This window comes from Nannospalax galili, unplaced genomic scaffold, assembly GCF_000622305.1.
Source record: "Nannospalax galili isolate Female #2095 unplaced genomic scaffold, S.galili_v1.0 scaffold458, whole genome shotgun sequence".
Taxonomy (NCBI): Eukaryota; Metazoa; Chordata; class Mammalia; order Rodentia; family Spalacidae; genus Nannospalax; species Nannospalax galili.
Window position 1 is genome coordinate 1 of NW_008341263.1, and position 19,235 is coordinate 19,235.

Here is a 19,235-nt window from a genome sequence, read left to right on the forward strand (position 1 = left end):
ATTAGGAGGAATTGCTGCATTCTGCTTTGAGGTCCAGGAGCCAAGGAGTAACAAGCAGAACTAGAACCCATGTCATCTGACTTCAATCTTGTCCGCATACCTGGACTGGCACCAACAACTCTACCCAGGTCCAGAATGATGAAGTCAAACTAGAAGAGGTGACCAGGATCTGGACAGCAATCCAGGCTCCTGGTTTCCCCCGATTCAATGCAAGGTACAGACATTTAAAATTCTGAAGGCTGTGAAGCTGATGAGCAGTGCTGGGAATTTTTTCCACTGCAGAAGGTATTGGGGACATTCACCTTCTACCCAAGTGTGTATGGGAATCTCCCTATTTGTCCAGGGGATTGAGACCTTCACCTTTGCACATTAGCATCTCTAAGTTTCTCACTCTAACAAGGGTGAGTGAGCTTCCACTCCAGGTTATTTCACAATGTCCCCCTTCATTGGAGGGAATGTCAAGTCTCTCAAATGACAAAGTCTGCAGCAGACCTTCCTGGCTTCCCTACAGGAGGTTTAGCCATCAAGATTCTGCAAAAGCCCTGACGTTCTTACTAAATGGACCTCAGACATTCCCCTTCTCACTAAAGGGGCAGAGGACCAAGGATGCTACACTGCTCAGTCTGCGTAAGAGAATATGACACACCCATTCTGACCAAGGAGTGTGTATGATCGAACTCCTTTGACCAAAGGGAATACAGACAAACTATTTTTGATTATGCATATCTGGGACATGCCACTCTGATGAAATAGGCCTCAGAATTGGACCCTGTGTCCAAGAGGGAACCCTGACCTTCACAAACTGTTGAAGGGCTTCATGCATACCCTGTGATTGTGGGAACCTTAGAGCTTACCCTTTTTTCCATAGTGAGCCCAAGCTGGCCTTCTTACTAAGACGGCCTTAGAGTTTCGACCTCTCACCTCAGTGCCCAGAAAATACCTTTCCAACCAATGGGACCTGAGAACACCCTGCTTTTAGCTCATAATGAATATGGTACCAAGCTGAAACCTAAAATCAGGCCACCTGTCTTGAATCTGGTCAAGAGAAATGGAATGTCTCTGTCTTTCATTCATAGACCTACTCAGCTGAACACACACTTGCAGACTCAACAAAGCTCAGGACACTCACTCAGCAGGGTTGAAGAGCATTCTGATTGCCATCTGGACTCCAGAAGATCCAAGTCAAGGTAACCTTCATATCTGACCAAGGAAAACTGAGTTTTTTTATTTGCCAAAAATGGCCAGGCAATTTTTCTCTAAGCAAGGAGGTTCAGAAGTTAATTTTTTTCTGAAACAACAACTTAGGTGTGTACCTCAGTTGAGTGCCTTCTCTGGTCACCTTAAATATCTGTGTTCTGTCCTACATAACTAGACCTCTTTAGATCAACATATGCTGGAGGAGAACCTGAGCCAAAGATCTCCATGGAGCATCTCAGAAGAATTCTAAGAGTGTTGCCATGCCTACCATATGGATGATGCACATATTCTAGACTGTGACGCAGAACTGGAAGTTGATGAGTGAGTCCTGGGACCTTCTTTATACAAGAGAGTTCAGGATTTCTGTTTTCTGTCTAAGAGGGACTGGAATCTTCAGCAATCTATTCAAATCTCCCTGAGACTTCTCTCTCTCTCTCTGAAGAATAAGCCCTGACACACTCCTCTTATGTCCAAGAGTGCCTTGATATAGCTCCTCGTCAGACACAAGGGCTCTTCTATCCAAGTGGGCATCAGCCATGCCCTGGCTCACCAAGGGAAACTGAAAAATAAATCATGAAGATCTTTCTTTAGATCAACATATCCTGGAGGAGGACCTGAGCCAAAGACTTCCATGGAGCATCTCAGAAGAATTCTAAGAGTGTTGCCATGCCTACCATATGGATGATGCACATATTCTAGACTGTGACGCAGAACTGGAAGTTGATGAGTGAGTCCTGGGACCTTCTTTATACAAGAGAGTTCAGGATTTCTGTTTTCTGTCTAAGAGGGACTGGAATCTTCAGCAATCTATTCAAATCTCCCTGAGACTTCTCTCTCTCTCTCTGAAGAATAAGCCCTGACACACTCCTCTTATGTCCAAGAGTGCCTTGATATAGCTCCTCATCAGACACAAGGGCTCTTCTATCCAAGTGGGCATCAGCCATGCCCTGGCTCACCAAGGGAAACTGAAAAATAAATCATGAAGATCTCCCTTTATCAGAGATGCACCTCCTCCCAAAGAGGAATGAACCCACCCCTTCTCCCCTACTGGGCCTCAAATATCCTGCTCAAAATAGTTCAGATGTTTCTAATCAACCCATTGAGAGCTCAGAGACACTTCTAACTAGAGGGTTTGGGATCTATCACTTCCCCTGACAGGGGCATCAGAAATTCCCTTTCTGTCCCCCAAGGACATCTGGAGTTTCCCTCCTAACAAAAGCAGAGAGAGAGAGAGTACAGTTCTTTACTAAATGGGTGTTGAAATCATTACCTATGCCCAAATGTAACATAATTATTCCCATTCTGCTAAAAGGGACATCAGACCTGCCTGCTATCATAAGAGGAACCAAAGGCCAAAGGGGTCTCAGACTTTGTCTGTATGCCTAAATGGTCAATAGACACATCATCTATGTAGGGGGGGACTTGGACTCTCTGATTTCAATAGGGACTCTAACCTTCTGTCTCTTACTTAGCAAAGGGGCCTCATAGCTTATGCATTTGCTGAAATGTTCCTCATTGGTCAGATGTGTCCTTCTGACCAAGGAGGTCTCCCCTTTCCTCCTCTGATCAAGGCAGCCTCAAGCCAGATCTGGAGGGTTTTTAAAAATATTTTATTTATATTTATTTTATGTGTATGAGTGTTATGCATGAATATTTGTAAGTGCACCCATGCCGTGAAATGCCTGCAGAGGTCAGAAGATGGTGTCGGATTCCCCTGGAACTGGAGTTATAGAAGGTTGTTAGCCACAAAGTGGGTGCTGGGAATGGAATCCGGGTCCTCTGTAAGAGCAGTCAGTGCTCCTAACCACTGACCCATCTCTCCAGCCACAAGATCTGGAGTTTCTAAAACATTTCTCTAAGTCACAATAAAAAAGCCCAATTATAGGTAGTTAGAAACCAACCTCAATACGGAAACCAATACATGTGACCCTGTCATTCATTTCCAGATTTGAGCAGCTGAACACAAGACTGAGGAGAACACCTATCTGGGGACTGACATCGAGACCCTTGGAAGAAGCTCATGCTGCTGTATGGAATGCCACAATTTACTACAACATAAAGACAGTCTCTGCTGAACAATTCAAATCAGATGAGGCAGTACATGAAATACATTCCACTGTGCAAGGTGAGCAGGAACCCTTATTTTATGTCCAAAGGGGGTCTGGAAACCCATTGTGATCCACGGGGACTTGGAGATTCCCTGTCTCCCCAAGGTAACTTTGGTCTGTTTGGATTTTGATGTCCTAGGACACAAGAGTAGCAAGCAGAGTCTGGAATCTGAGTTTCCTGCTAACAATCCAGTCTTCAGGAATGGAGTGAACCCATCCTTTGTGCCCAGACATACAGCCGAAAAAAACCTTGATGAAGCCACAAATCCAGCTACAACCACTCAGACTGTTGGTACAGTGTTCACATTGCTGCCTGAGCAAATGCCACAGATGATATGGATATTCTTTTGTTACTTTTGCTGATGTAGTTATTTTTATTGTTGATATTCAAGTGTAGAAAAGAATATCTTCCAGTTTTCCTGCTTTTTTTTTTTTTTTTAAAATCATCTCCTGGTATTGAACGTCAGTAACAAATTCGTAAAGACTTGATATTTCCCACTCTATTTGGCAATCTACTTTTTATGCATATTCCTACTGTCTGTTTCAGAGTGATATAACTCTGTAATAAATTCTATTCTACAAGTATAAATATTTTAATATTTTAAGCAAGTTGTGTTGAGTTGAAATATATATTTTTATCTGCACAATTGTGTTTGTTGTGGTATCTTCAGTTTTCCCTGAATTCCGATTGTTTTCCTTGGGGAGGGTGTCATAAGTTGGAAGATCCATCCTGGCAATGGGGGCATAGAGCACAGGACCCATGCCAACTCAATCAGACAAGGGCCCAGAGTGGAGCGAGGGAAATGGGTGATGGGTCAGCCCCAGTATGGGAGCTATTGGAGACTGATTACTGCTGGGGGAGGCAGAGTAGGCATCAGCAATGATCTCTAGATAGGCTGGCTAGACTCCAGTGAATGAATTTGTACCAAAGGACCTCTAGGTACAAATGCTTGACTTGATAGGGTTTTACCATACATGGCAGAATACATGAGGTCTGGTGGGGGCTGGGGGGCATGGATGGGGAGGGGGTCTAAATTTGATTAAGAACTGTGGTATGAGAACTACAAAAGCTCACTGAAAGTTGTGTTTGTTTTCATTTTTTCAAAAACAAAGATGGAGAAGTTTTGAGGTCTCCTTGTCGGATGGTGAAATTTTGAGGTTCTCTCAGGGGAAGGTTTATTTCCAAAGTCCCTTCATATTAGTGGAAATTCTTGGCTATAGAGATAAAAAGCTATATCCCCTTGGGCAGAAGATTCCGATCTTAAGCCACATTTTCTGTGATGGAAGGTGCAGGTACTTCCTCATGACTTTCCAACTCTTCTTGGCAGTATAGAATTTACAAATCATCAGCCTGTTTCCATGTAGTCCCTGTACTCAGGTGAGTCCCTGGCTCCTCCAAGGTCCCATTCTGCACTATGGCTCAGTGTTCGATAAAGACTCTGGCTCAGAAGCATGATGAACTGGTTTCATTCCTCAAATGTAAACATATACCCAATACTAAGTAGAAGTTGGAGGGAAAATGGATTCTACAGTGTTCTCTAATCTACACACATGAGTACTCACAGACATCCATCATTCAACACATATATAGGGTGGGACAAAATTAAACATTTAAAAAAATCCCATGGGTTTTAATTTTACAAGCAACTTTTCTTTGTAGAGTCATTAATCTTTTCCAGTTGCTGGGAAAATAAATGAGCCCAGTTCCAGATTCTTCTTGTTAGAAGCTCAAGAAGGCCAAGAGGATCCAGCACTCCTAACCCAGCAGCTTCTGCCCAGGCACTGAGCACGTGTGCCAGACTTCTGGCTTTGAATCCTGGTTCAACACAAGTTCCAACCATGCTCCTGCATGTGAGACCTAGCAGGTCCCCCTAGTCTTGAAAGTCACAGAGTTGGAAGTGCAATATAGCAGGTCAGACTGTCCAGTATTGCAGGGGCACAGGGGTCACGGGTGGTCACCCTTCAATGAGTTGCAGAAGAAAGCTCACCACTAGGATGGTCACAGACCAAGTACGGCATTTGCCTGCAAAATCAGCTCCAGTTACCGGAGGCAGTCCTCCTCATGAAGAAAGGCTCCAAAGTCTAGAGACAGGCTTTGATCTAGGAATGAGACTTGGTCTGCAAGACCCTACATCTACTTTTGGGTGAGGTACTGATTTACAGGTAATGGAGATGTCAAAATCAGCTCCAGTTAGCAGAGGCAGTCCTCCTCATGAAGAAGGGCTCCAAAGTCTAGAGACAGGCTTTGATCTAGGAATGAGACTTGGTCTGCAAGACCCTACATCTACTTTTGGGTGAGGTGCTGATTTACAGGTAATGGAGATGTCATGTGTCTCCGGCCTCTTCCCAACAAACAGTCTTGGGGTGCAGGAACAGCATCAGACTTGGTGGAGACCGTCTCGCCTCTGCAAATTTGAAGCCTCAGCATGTTGGTGTTGGATCCCCAGGAGGATAGTTAAAGATGGCAGCCGAGAAAAGCTGGGGAGAGCAATTTCGTTATCCACAAACGTATCCTGGAGCATCTACTCCCATAACCTCCAGTCCCAAACCTGCCATCTGCTTCTAACATTCTCCCTGGCAAAATGTGCTCCATGAATCACTTTCTCTGTGGGACTGTGATGCTCTCAATGAGATGCTTGGGAAGCAACACACATGTAGATCCCCTGCGACTCGCCTCTCCCAATGCATCTCTCCTAAACAGAGGCAGTTTCCCTGTCTCCCATGAAGTCAGAGCTACAGAGACTGACCAATCTTAATTGAGAAAATCATGGCTAACAAAGGTGAAGGGGATGTCCAAATTCAAGGTTCATGCTTAGAATTTCACTGGAGAAAACTTCTCAGGCCCAACCACAGAACTGCCCCGCCAGTCCTTTCCTCTGAGCCTCCCCATCCCAGTCCTGTCCTTCTTAGAGATCTAAGGGTAACTACAAAACCTTCCAAGGTGTGTTGGCCTTGCTGTTTACCTGCTGCTTCCGCACCCTTCCAAGGCAAGCTCAGAAGAACACTTTAGTTTGGTCCACAATTGTACTGTCTGACTTTCTGATGGGGAATCCCATAAAATTTATGTTGGAACACAACACAGAGAATTCAGGTGGAAAGAGTAATGTGGGAGAAATAACTACAAGATCTGAACCCTGTTTCTCATCATTTCACAATAAAAAATGTCATGGTTTATTTTTGTTTGTGGTAATATACATCATGAGATGTTATTATTAAATTAATTATCGCTATTAATTTAAATTTTGACTATTAAAATGAATACTTGAAACTTTCTGATAAGTTTCTTAATATATCTATTGACACGTCAATATTATTTTCCTTCACTTTATTAATAATGAATTCATATTTGATATTCATATATAATATAAATGTAGATCTATAAATTTTAGCTGTAATGAAATATTCATATATTCACATTTAATTATGCAATATCTGAGATGTGTGCTATATAAGGAACCCATCCCCTTTGGGAAGAAGGCAAAGGGACCTTTGGGTAGAGAGCGAATGTTCCCTTTCCTCTTGAACAGAAGTGGAAATTCCCACATCATCTTGGATACATTTGGAAGTTATAAGGCACCATAATGAGATGGAATATCTGTGAGGCCTCCTTCCTCAGATGGAGAAGTTGTGATGCAAACGTGGACAGACACAAAGGTATTTGTATTATTATTGAGAGGGGCCCATTTGAAACTTCATGGCAGAAGTTGATGACCGTTACTTAGCAGACGTTAGCCCCGAGGCTCTCTTTGCAGGAAAGAGAAGATATGAGACCACTTGGCCAGAGCAGAACACTTCCAGGACCCCATGAACTAGGAGGGAAGATCTCTGTGAGTGCTATACTCCGGGGGAGGGGGAGTAATGGAGGAAACTTTCAGCAGCACCCTGGTTCTGGAGGTTGACAGGTGCTTGGGGGAAGCAGGCGGAAGTTTTGTGTGCTTCCACTTCAGAAAGTGGCTGTGGACCATGAACTTTGACCCAGGGATGCCTCGTTCTTTCCTCCTCTGGGTGGAGATTGGACATGTGATGTCCTCTTTCTTCAGCGATGGGCTTCAGAGTTTGTTTTCCCAGATGGGTAAGGTCTAAGGCGTTTCAGATCACAGAACAGAAGTCCGAGTCCTGGTTCAGAAGAAGGTCTCAGGCCACTGTGGTGGGAGGGTATGAGTTCTTGAGGCCCTACAGGGGATAGGGAGAAGGTTTAATCCCACTTGATCCCACAGGATGCTGGAGATAATGAGACTGGGTCTCAGGAATCCTGGAGAAAATGGAAGTTCAAGAAACCTTGGGTAGAGAAGGAACTTCCGAGTCCCTTGGATGAAATGGAGAAAGTGTGAGGCACCAGTTCAAAACTCCGGATGATAGGTCTCAGTTCTTAGTGGTTAGAAGGAGATGGGTAGCTTGTTCCAAGCCAGATGAAATGGAGAAAGTGTGAGGCACCCGTTCGAAACTCCAGGTGATAGGTCTCAGTTCTTAGTGGTTAGAAGGAGATGTTAGCTTCTTCCAAGGAGATCTCAGACCTCACCTTCTGGTCAACGTCTCTGCAGATCTTCCCTTCTGACAAAGTGGGCCTGATATGTGCCCCTTTCGACCAAAATGGGGTGCTATGGCTACAGCTTTTACCTAGTACTGCCTCAGGCTTTAACCCCGTGAACAAACCTTACTCTTCTAGTCAACATGATCAAAAGCATGCGCCATTTAATTTAGTAGTGCACAAACCTTCTTCTGTAAAATGGTCATCAAGAACTTCCCATTTTGTCAATGGACTTTGAAATGGGCCCCTCTATTTAAAAGTGTATGAGATTTCTCTTTCCACTTCAGTGAGTCTCAGACATTGTCCATCTGCCAATGGAGGACTCACCCATATTTGATCTCATTATGGGACCTCAAAACTTCCCTATCTATTCAAAATGATGTATTTTTCCAACAGTGCTAGAGAGCCTGGGACATTGGTACTCTAGAAAAAAGTCCTTGTAAACTTTACCATCTTCCCAGGGGAAACTGAATCCTAATCTAATATTCCATGGATATCAATTATTACTTTAAAATTGTGAAAACAATTTGAATATTCATATATTTCACTACAGATGCAATTTATACCTCTACAAATACATAGACTATGGATAGGTATCACTTAAATGCATACTCTCTTATTATTAAATTGGAGAGTAATTTTAAAGCCTTAATAGATAACATTAACAATCTCTATGCAAAATTTGAAGAATTCATTTAAGTAGCTTATATTTAATTTAAGGTCAACAATGAATCTAATAATATTATTCCATGATATGCATTGCAATAGTAATGAAATGCTTCTTCTAAGTATGTGGTTATTAAATAAATAATTAACTGGGGAAAAACACAGAAAAAAGAGATCTTTTTAAAAAAGTGATTTCTTCACACATTTGAAAATGAAATTTGAATTGTGCATAGAGATTGTTAAAAAAAAACAGAAAAAAGAGATCTTTTTAAAAAAGTGATTTCTTCACACATTTGAAAATGAAATTTGAATTGTGCATTGCAGTTAAAGCAATAAAAGTGACTTTTTAAATATCATATTCTATATAGTTATATACATATGTTATTATTCTCATTTCCCTCTGAAGTTCAGAGTTGAAGACTAGGAAGTAAAGTCAATTCTTGCACATTTCTGATATCTCAAAATCTCAACAGTAGCAGCCAATGAAATTATGAAATTCAATTTGGATAACGTCCTCTGCAGAGGTTATGGTAAAATGTCCCTTTTTTTTTTTTCAGGTACAAGCGATAGCTTTGCCTCACCTTCTAATATCTAAAGACATGGATGCAATTTTGCTTAATGGACAACTGGAAACCTGTGGTCTTGCTAACTGGATGCGTTTGAGTTATCTCTTTTTAAAAAAGACTCCTTTCCTCTCAGACCTGCTATGATTTAATGTATCTCTTAGTGCTCAGCCAGAAGAGATTAGTTTATGCAGCACAGAGTGGTTAACAGAGACCCACAACTGGCCAACCTGCAGATAACGAGAGACTGAAGACTGTTAATCCCTATATCAAACTTCTGTCTCCCAAGTCTCAGGGATGATTGTGGAAGAGAGGATGGAAAGACCTTTAAGAGCCAGAAGTGATGAATGACCATAAGGAAAGAGAGGTTTTCAGACAGCTGGGAAGTTACTCATGAACTCACAGCAACGATAACAGCATGCACAAGTCGCGTGCAAGCTCAAACCAGACAGAATCCCAGCAAAGAGGTGGGGAACGAGGTAAAAAAACAAAACAAAACAAAAAAAAACCAGCCCTATGTGAGGAACCATAGGCTATTGATGGATGTTGGGAGAGGGAGAGTCAGTCTCCTTTAAAGTTGAGATTCTTGGTAGGTAATCAAGCTTCACACCAAAAGGCATTTGAGGGACACAAATTCGACACTGTCTATATGCAATTGGTAGGCGGGGGGGAGGGGCGGTTAGTAGGGGGTTTAGGTGGGTGAGGGAATATATGATCAAAATATATTGTACGAAATCTGCAAAAATTAAAAAACAACCAATAAACTGTTAACCCTTTCCCACCATCTTGTAAATTCTGCTCTAGGTAGAATGTGGGGTATCATCCCTTCCTTTTCTCAATGTTGAAGACTGTATTTTGAGATGACTTAGATCAGTCCTTGCCCTTTGCCTGTGTAGCTTAGGTAAACCCATCCTCTTTAGAGGTTCACAGTCAGTGAGAGGCTTAATTTTCAGCCAACAACTGCCCAAGGTTGTTTGGGAAGGGAGCAGTGTAGGCTGGAGATGATTGAGTGAGAGGCTGTAGTTCTGACATGCCAGGATTCCTCCCCGACACTGACTGTGTGCTAACAAAGGAACCATTGTCCTTGGGGATAATTTGTTACATTGTTTACACAGCTAATGCATTCACTGTACCTTGTTTCCAAAGGTAAGGAACATTTGAAACACTTTGTGCGCACTTTGGTACAGGTGAATTAACTGCAACTATTGCTATTTACTAACCTATGATAAATACTGATTCAAATTTTCCTAACTGTAGATTAAATTTAGTGCAGTTCCTAAAAATAACAAAAATTAACGCACACACTCTGTGTTGGTGATTGCAATATCACCAGTGCTGTTGTTTTGTGTCAGAATTGGTTTGAAGACCCAAATTGGCCACTGGGTTGTATGCCTTGCAGAAAGTGACATTTTATGTCATCTTTTAACGTCTGATGTCTCAGTCACTCAGTGGAAATAATAAAGCGACTTCTAGCATTTTTGGAAGAATAAAACCGTGTTTGTGGAGAATGTGACATTTACTGTGACCTTATCCGCCAGAAAGATTACATTTTTTTAGTAACTGCAATCACCGAGGGACTTTTAATTTAATAAGGAAGGCAGACATAATTATGGGCAAACATGGTACAAATTAAAACAGAGATGGGATCCAGGATAGGGTAAGAACACGGGCCCAAGAACAATTACTTCTTTCCTTAGATATTAAGACATTTTCAGTCAGTTGGTAACGAAAGGGTATAACGAAAGTTGCACCCATTTTGATTATTCGTTCCCCTTTGCAAATGTCCCTTAGCTGCTTTGGAAGTTGACCAGCTGCTTATCAGCTGCCCAAGGATTCCCCTTCATCAAGTTAAAAGGCAGAGCCTGTGCAGTTTGGATCTGTAATTCAACCATAAGTTGTGCATGTAATTTATTTTAAATATATATATACACATATTTTCCTTGTTGAATGGCTGACTATACAATGCACAGTCTCCAATAAAATATGCCTGTTCATCAAGATGGAAAGGGTTGGTTAAGCATTTCTTTGGCCCAGCTTTCAGGAAATAGGAATTTAAATAAGGCATAAGTAGCTCATAAAAAATGTCTTTTTTTTTTTCATACAGAAAAATGTCTTATTGAGGACTTGTTTGAATGTCCAATTCCCATTCTTTTTTTGTATTGAATTCTTTGAGCTGTCTTTTCTCCAAGCTAAGTACTTTGAATTTCTCATCTTCTGTTTATATATATACACACACATATAGAAAGCAATAGAAATGCATGTACATACACATGCAAATATACAATTATACATACAGAGATATGCAAACGCATATATATGTATCAAGATATATTGTATTCTTTTTTGCTTACTGTGCTGGAGTCTATTTCAATGTCTTAGGCAGGGCAGCTCTTCAATAGTCCATCCAACTAGAATGAAAACTATCTTCACAGGCCTGGAGACAAGGTTCAGCAGTTAAGAGTACTGCCTGCTCTTGCAGAGGACCCAGGTTATTTCCCACCAACCACATGGTGGCTAATAACTGTCAATAACTCCAGTTCCAGGTGATCTGGTTCAAACATTCTCTTCTGACCTCTGAGGGCGTGGCATGCACACATAGGTGGCACACGTCCATACATGCAGGCAAAATATTCATATACATTAAAAAACTTCATAGATGCAATGGCATTCAGAGAATATTTATCAGCTAATGGCAAGGTTTCACAGAGCAAGAGGGTTTCCTCAAAGGTTTGAAGGAGCAGCGTGTTCTAAACTGTTTTCTATTTCTGTGATAAACACCATAGGGAAGAAAAGGATTCTTTCCTCATAACACTTCACAGTTCTTAATTGAGAGAAGCCACAAAGCCAGAGCTCCAGAAGGAGCCTAGAGGCAGAACCTGAAGCAGAGGCCATGGAGGAACGTGACTTACTGGCATGCTCTTCCTGCTGTGTTCAGCCTGCTTTTCCTACAGAGTCCAGGCCCACCTGCGGAGGGATGGGACCATGCACAGTGTATTGGGCCCTCCTACATTATAATTAGCCATCAAGGAAATGCTCCACAGACATGCCCACAGGGCCATTGGATAAAGGAAATTCTTCAATTAAGGTTCCCTGTTCCCAGATGTGTCTCATTAACAACTGGAGCCAACTATGACAGACTGCATGCCTGGTTCAAAGAACAAGGCAGAATGTTTTCAGAAAGACCCCTCACAACATATAGGAAATTCCAACTAGTTAAATACCCACCTTAAACCCCCCATAGTTATTCTCAAATGCTATAATTATTTAAAGAGTGCCTGAAGGGGCTAAAGATGTATCTCACTGGAAGAGCACTTCCTCAAAATGCACCAGATCCTGGTTTTCATTCCTAACAACACACACGCACACACACACACACACACACACACACATGCACACACACACACACACACACAGAGGAATTCCAGGTATGTATTCCATGTTCAACAAGTGTTTGAGAATACTGATCTAGCTGGATGCTAAATTAAAATCCAAGGACTAGATTATGACATTGAAATACTTTGGTTTTCGTGAAAGTAATATCTGTCACCCTGTCAACCACATTTCTTCCTATTAAATTTAACTCTTTCAGCACCGTACAGCTACTGATTTGCTCAAGAGACATGATTTGTATATTCGCAGAACACTGTAGATATTGCTTCTCTTAAGAATTCTTGGATGCTGGGCATGGTGGCACAGGCCTTTAATCCCACCCCTTGGGAGACAGAGGCAGGGGAATTCTAATAGATCGAGGCCACCCTGGTTCACATCGTGATGTCCAGGTGGGCTGTGACTAGGGAGACCCTGTCAAAAAATAATTTGTGGAACAAAACCCTAATATTACCATAGACATAATGAACTTAGCTGTATCCCCTACCAGCATCTACAAAAAAATGGGGTGCATTAGAGATAAAACCATTATTAGTTATGTCAGTGCACCCTGGATTTTAATAATTGTCCTAGCCTTCACAGGTTTTTGTCTTAGGAAATACACACTAGAATATTAAGAGTTAGGTAGAGTGGATATGTACAACTTGGTTTCAAATAGAACAGGGGAAAATGTGCTTAATTTTCCCCCTGGGGTACTGGTTGAAATAAATGGAGATGACAAATATAGATAGACGATGGATACATAAATAGATGATCAATTGATAGAGATGGAAAAACAGATAAATGAGATAAATTAGGTAAGATAGATGGTAGTTGCCAGGCAGCAAGGTAGATATATAGGGAGATAATGATAGATACATGATTGATAGATAGATGATAGATAGATGATAGGTAGATGATGATAGATAGATAGATGATAGATAGATGATAGATGATAGATAGATGATAGATGATAGATAGATATAGATAGATAGATAGATACATACATACATAGATACATAGATAGATGATAGTAGACAAGTAGATTGACAGAAATAGATTATAGAAAGATTAATGATAAACAGGTGGATAGATAGGTGATAGATTTATTGATAGATAAGTGGATGAATTCAGAGAACAGAACAAAACTAGTTGGTCAAAGTTTGGAAATGTTGAAGACTCTAAATGTATGTTTATAAAGTTTTGTACCAGACTCGATCGCTGCCTGTATGCTTGATGCTGTATAAAAATAGTTATTATTTCATTAGTAATCTACACCACGACTCTTTTTTATCTCTTTTAAAAAAATTTTATTGAGTTTTTGCACATTCCATATACTTCTTAATCCATTTAGACATGCTACCCCATCCATGCTCCCCCCACCCCTACCTGACCTCATGTATTCTGACATACATGTTAAGCTGTATCCAGTCAAGCATTTGTACTAAGATATTCTTCATTGCAAATTTACCAGGTGTTATATAATCCTCATCTTATGTGAATTGTTTTATAAATATGTTCCACTAAAGTATTAGTATATTTCCCTGCAAGTGTATTGCCTTGCAATATATTTGGACCAAAATTAAAATGAATAAACAAATAAAAATAAAGTTATAAAATAAAAGCAAACAGGCCTGAAAATCCAGATACATGAAAACTAAACTATAGAAAGACGCATCTGTTGGGAGTCAGTGACTAGTTTTGAGGTCACTCTGTCTAAACTCTTTGCTGATTTTTTTTTTGAAGTACAGTTGTGAAGTTTATTAAGAGATGTTCACTTTCAGCATGGGGGCTAAGAGAAATGGGCACTTGGTGCAGAGGGTAAGAAGCACAGCGTGGGAATGGACTTCTCAAAGAAGACTCTTCCTTCATTGCCTCTGCAATAGTTACATGGAAGTTTTGGTAACTTTTTAATTAATTAATTAATTTTTTGCATTCTATTTATTTTGTTATTTTTTTATTTTTTAATGATGTTTGATCTTATTTTTTTAATGATAATAAGATGTTGGACCTTACTTTTTTAAAAGAAGCATTTCATTATAGCTTTAACATACTCAATAACAATTTCCAGAGCAAAGATACATCTCTTTCAAAAGTGGCTATAAAATTTTTAGGTTCACAGTTGAATTAATACAGTTATACAATATTGAACTCAGTATAAGCCCTGTAAGACATAAAATTGAATGAGTTTTTAACCTTTAAAAAGGTGTCCATTTCATTTTAAAAAATACTATTTCTTACAAAAGGACATCTTTTTTTGCTAATAACACTTAGATCTTGACACATGCATCTCTAATCTGTATGTATCTGATTATTACTAGTTGTGGTCAGTTGCAGTCAGATCCTTGGCACCTCTGTATGGGTATAAAGTCATCGGGTAGATTTCAATGGTAATGTTTATCACCTCTACTAATTAACTTTTTTTTTTTGGTCTTTTTGAGACAGGGTCTCCCTCTAGCGCCAGCTGTCTAACTAACTTTTAAAGTTACCATCTTTAAAATGTTGCTAAAAAATTTCAATGAAATCACAGTGTGGTACCTAAGGGGGATTTCAGTTGATACTGTACAACTCTAGATCACAGACATGCAGAGAGTTCACATATCTCTAAACAAAGCCCTTATTTGTGAGGTTTGGAAAATCCTCTAGGAAAGGAGGGAGGCCTCACCTGAGGTCTTGAACACACAGGTCTTAAGTGCAGTATATTGTTATTTTAACACTCTGAAAAGAAATATCATCCTTATGTGAGCAACATTCACAGAAAATGTTAACTGTGCTGGAGTTTTGGATTGTCAGCTGACAACAGGCTTCATACAGACTCAAGTGTGGGGCTCCTTCCCGCCCATGTGCACATTACCTTCCCTGTGTTTCTATTCTGACTCTGATAGCAGCATTAATAATTCTCGTTTGGAGGACAGTACCCTGCTAAAGTATTCTCTTAAGTCCTGCTTCTTAGATGGCTTGTATGCGACAACAGGAACACAAATACACTCAGAGTTATAGAACAGCAAGTAGCATGTTTAGACAGAAAGCCCTTACATAAATTTGCTTTCATTTTAACGTGTACTTCTGAAAAAGAGCGTTCAATCTGTGGTCAGGAGGTCATCAGTTAATTAACACTATTATGAGAACAGAAATTAATGGAATGAAAAGAAATACAAACAGCCATTGAGACAAAGAGTTGGTAACATTTTTTAAGCAGTGCATTTTATTTTCTGATAGAGGGCTTCTTTTCTTTTATCAAGCTTGGTCCACAGAGCTCAGGTTGTGGGACAGCTGTAATGCACTCCTGGGGTTTGGATAAGCAGTAAACAAGAATTCCGCAGAGCACATTTCTACATGAAACTCAGGGCGAGTTACGTTATGCAGAGATGTGCGGGATGATATTTAGTTTTCTCAAGATGTTCGGGATTACCTGTTGGGTCTGCATAGTGTCTAAGAAGCCAGGACTCCTTACCCAACTAGCACAAGAGCCCAGTGTCAAAATGTAAAGGCTGGAAACAATCACATGGTTAAGTCAGCCTTCAATAACACGCATTCCACAACGTGTTCATTTATATGGGGTGAACTGTACGATATGATGAATGTCCTGTGGAGCTTAATTCTTCATTTATTCCACAATTTACAGAAGACATTCACAGAAGTACCAACATCCAATAAGTACCACATGAACAATTCAAAATCACGGCTGGCTTCCAGTAACTGAATCCAAGTTCAACCTTAGATGCACTAGTTGCTCAGCCTCTTGCTGGAGTTTATTGTCAGTATTGATTTTTCAGAGAATCATGTTGGCAGGACTTAACATTTTGAGGAATGTAGCCCAGAAAGAAAAGAAAAAAACAGTGCTAATAAATTTTTTATTGTATGGGAAAAATGCATCTTTTAATCCTCCTGTCTGAGGACAAACCACAGAGACAGCTGCATGGCTAGAGGGAACAAAAAATAGTTTGAATTGTGCAAACTGCCACTGAGTCTGCTATTTGTATTTTCAAAAAGTTTTAGGCTGGAGGGATAGCGCAGCCTCTAAAGGCTAAGGCTAACAACCAAAATGTCAAAATGTAGGGGTGCGTGTGTGTGGTGCTTGTGTGTGGTGCGTGTATGTGTGTGCCCATGGAGACCCAAGGCTGATGTTGGATGTCATCATCCATCACATACATATTGAGGCAAGGTGTTTCACTTGAGCCAAGGTTTGCCATTTCATATAGTTCACAAGGCGGCTTGCTCCAAGGATTCTTGTCTGTCATGGGCTAGGATTATAAGCATTCCTTTTAAATTTTTTAAAATTTAATTATCTTTTGACAATCTCATATATGTACATAGTACATTTTATTTCCTTTTTTTGGGGGGGGGTCTTTTTGAGACAGGGTCTTCCTGTAGACCCAGCTGTCCTGGAACTCACTATGTAGAGTAGGCTGGCCTTGAAGTCACAGAGATCCGCCTCCTTCTGCCTCCTGAGTGCTGGGATTAAAGTCATGTGCCACCTTGCCCGGCTAATATTATTTTTATTTTATGTGTATGAGTGTATTGCCTGCATGTAGGTAAGGGCACCTGTGTTGTCCAATGCCCACGGAGGACAGAAGAGGCTGTCGGATCCCCTGGGACTGGAGTTACGGACAGTTGTTAGTTGCCATGTGGGTGCTGGGATTTGAACCTGGGTCTTCTGCAAGAACACCAGTGTTCTTAACTGCTGAGCCATCTCTCCAGCCCTATGCATTTTCAATCGCATTATCCTCTTTCATACCCCTTCCACTCCTGTCCAATCCCTTTTTCTCAACAAGTCATATGACTTTCCCTGTCCCTTTGGCTGTTTACCTGCTTTTTTATGTGACCAAGGGCTTTCATTAGGCTTGCTTCCCTGAGCATAGATGTGGGTTATTTTCAGGCACACGAGGAACTTAGCAGTAGCCATACCACTGAACAAAACAAGTCTCTCTCCCCCAGCAACCACTACCTTCCTGTGAAACCAGCTCTGTTATCTGCTCCTGCCTGGCTTCCCCCCTCGCCTCTGCTCCATGCTGCAGACAATGACCCCATTTTTAATGTAACAAGTCATGAAATCGTTTCCTATACTGCTGAATTTAAATTGTCCATGAAGACTTCAACTTTATTCGTGCTGTTTATGTAGAAGTCTAACATATGTAGATGGAACAGTTTCTGTGTGGTGTGTTCACGTATGCACGTGTTTCTGTACGAAAAGGTGGGGATGTGTGTCTGCAGGTACATATCATATGTGGAAGCCAAAGGGAAGGTGATGTGTGAGTGAGTGTGTGTGTGTGCGTGTGCAGCAATGCATCATATGTGGAGACCAGAGGAGAAGCAGAGGTATGTGTGTGTAGGCATGCATCATACGTGGAGGTGACAGGACAAGCTCGTGTATGTATGCATCATACATACAGGCTGGAGAACAAGGTGAGGCGTTGCTCCTTACTGGTTGTTCCCCTGCTTTTTGTTTTATTTTGTTTGGGGCTTAAGACAAGATCTCTCCCCGGCCTGAAGCTCACTAAGTAAGTGGAGTTGACCAGCAGGAAGTCCCAGGCACTCAGTTGCCTCTGCCTCCCCAGGCTGCTGACATTGCAAGCATGCTTCTCCATGCATGGCTCTCTTTCTCACATGAGTTCTTCAGATCAAACACAGATGCAAACACTTAGTGTACACACCAAGTCCTTCACTGACTCACCTGTCTCTCCAGCCCCGGAAATACACTTTTGACATGAGTGATAACTATCTACCACATCTCCAGTTAACAGTATTTATTCTTAGGCTGAGCTGGTGGTGCAGGCCTGTCATCCCAGCTACTACAGACACCGGGAAGGGGACATTTCCAAGTTTGAGAGTTTTCTGGATGACAGAGTGACAGGAAGGGCAGTCTGGGGGAGTTTGTGAGACCCTGTGTCAAAAGATTAGAAACAGGTCTGGAGATGTTGCTGAGCAGTAGCTCCGTGCCTAGTATACAAAAGACCCTGAATTCAACCCTCAGAACTCTCAGGCAGTAGATTTTACTAAGCTACACTGTGATACATTCTTCAATAATTTTAGATACTATCTACGATGGTATTTCCATTTTTGTCTGTTTCTATATAATCATTTTTTTATCTAAAATCTGAATACACTAGGGTGAAGGTGCAGAAAAACACACAATTGGACCCAAACTTTACCACATACAGTAAAAGACAGAGCTGAGAAAAGGTTTATCCTTACGATCACTCCAGAACACAGTCATCTTTGCAGAGTACAGTATAGGTCCTTGACATGGGCCGCAGGACAATTTCTTCATGTGGAAAGGATGGGAAGGGTCCAAGTAGATCGAATTCCGAAGCTGGCAACTTTTATTTTCTGTCCCTTTCATTGTGTGAATTAGTTGGAAGCATCCTCACAGCTGGGGAAGAAGGGAGCTTGTTAAGTGATTTTCCACACTCTCCCTAATGCCAGCAAAAGCAGTTTGCAGCTTGAAACCCAGCGCCCACCAGAGCCTGCATCCACAACAGAGATGTGATATTGTGTTAGAGAAGGAATTGCAGTCTTAAGCATTCTGTCCCCGTCTCTACACTCCAGAGCCGTAAATCTTCAGCATGTTGAAAACGGGGAGGCCCAAGGTCTGCTTGCTCCATCAGACATCTGTGTGCACAGATATCTGTGTGCAATAGCTCACAAAGATCCCCTAGGACTGTTAAGAACCACAGGGTACCATTTTCCTGCCATCATATTTCAGGCAAAGCACAGCTATTACTCCCGCCCCATTCAGCCTCTCTTGAACATTCTGCAACCACTTCTGGGCACACATAAATTACGTTTTTGTTTTAGCAAAGTATC